Consider the following 1,684-nt stretch of genomic DNA (forward strand, 5'->3'; position numbering starts at 1 on the left):
AACATACTTCCACTTTGAGTTTAACCATGATTTTTGGATATAGTTTCATGTTCATAATAAAAATCATTTTCCCAGAAGAACAACTTTTAAATCAAAGTTTATCATAGTTTTTAATTAACTAACCCAAAACAGCCCGCGGTGTTACTACGACAGCGTATATCCGGTTTTACGGTGTTTTTCGTGTTTTTCGGTTTTAAATCATTAAGTTAGCATATCATATAGATATAAAACATGTGTTTAGTTGATTTTAAAAGTCAAGTTAGAAGAATTAACTTTTGTTTGTGAACAAGCTTAGAATTAACTAAACTATGTTCTAGTGATTTCAAGTTTAAACCTTCGAATAAGGTAGTTTTATAAATATGAATCGAATGATGTTATGAACATCATTACTACCTCAAGTTTAGTAGGTAAACCTACTGGAAGTGACAAGAAATTATCTAGCTTCAAAGGATCTTGGATGGCTTGAAAGTTCTTGAAGTAGAATCATGACACGAAAACAAGTTCAAGTAAGATTTCCACTCGAAATAAGATTGTTATAGTTATAGAAATTGAATTAAAGTTTGAATATGAGTATTACCTTGTATTAGAAAGATATCTTACTATAAATAAGAAAGATTTCTTGAGGTTGGATGATCACTCTACAAGATTGGAAGTAAGCTAGCAAACTTGGAAGTATTCTTGATTTTATGAAACTAGAACTTGTAGAATTTATGAAGAACACTTAGAACTTGAAGATAGAACTTGAGAGAGATCAATTAGATGAAGAAAATTGAAGAATTAAAGTGTTTGTAGGTATTTTTGGTCGTTGGTATATGGATTAGATATAAAGGATGTGTAATTTTGTTTACATGTAAATAAGTCATGAATGATTACTAATATTTTTGTAATTTTATGAGATATTTCATGCTAGTTGCCAAATGATGGTTCCTACATGTGTTAGGTGACTCACATGGGCTGCTAATAGCTGATCATTGGAGTGTATATACCAATAGTGCATACATCTAAAAGCTGTGTATTGTACAAGTACGAATACGGGTGCATACGAGTAGAATTGTTGATAAAACTGAACGAGGATATAATTGTAAGCATTTTTGTTAAGTAGAAGTATTTTGATAAGTGTCTTGAAGTCTTTCAAAAGTGTATGAATATATATTAAAACACTACATGTATATACATTTTAACTGGGTCGTTAAATCATCGTTAGTCGTTACATGTAAATGTTGTTTTGAAACCTTTAGGTTAACGATCTTGTTAAATGTTGTTAACCCATTGTTTATCATATCTAAAGAGATGTTAAATTATTACATTATCATGATATTATTATATATTAATATATCTTAGTATGATATATATACAGTTAAATGTTGTTACAACGATAATCGTTACATATATGTCTCGTTTCGAAATCATTAAGTTAGTAGTCTTGTTTTTACATATGTAGTTCATTGTTAATACACTTAATGACATGTTTACTTATCATTTATCATGATTAAACATAGTGTATCAATATCTTAATATGATTCATATGTATTTAGTAAGACGTTGTTATAACGATAATCGGTATATATATCGTTTCGAGTTTCTTAATTCAATAAACTCAATTTTATGTATATAACTCATTGTTAAAATACCTAATGAGATACTTACTTATCATAATATCATGTTAACTATATATATAATCATA

This window comes from Rutidosis leptorrhynchoides, chromosome 10 (genome assembly GCF_046630445.1).
Source record: "Rutidosis leptorrhynchoides isolate AG116_Rl617_1_P2 chromosome 10, CSIRO_AGI_Rlap_v1, whole genome shotgun sequence".
Classification (NCBI taxonomy): domain Eukaryota; kingdom Viridiplantae; phylum Streptophyta; class Magnoliopsida; order Asterales; family Asteraceae; genus Rutidosis; species Rutidosis leptorrhynchoides.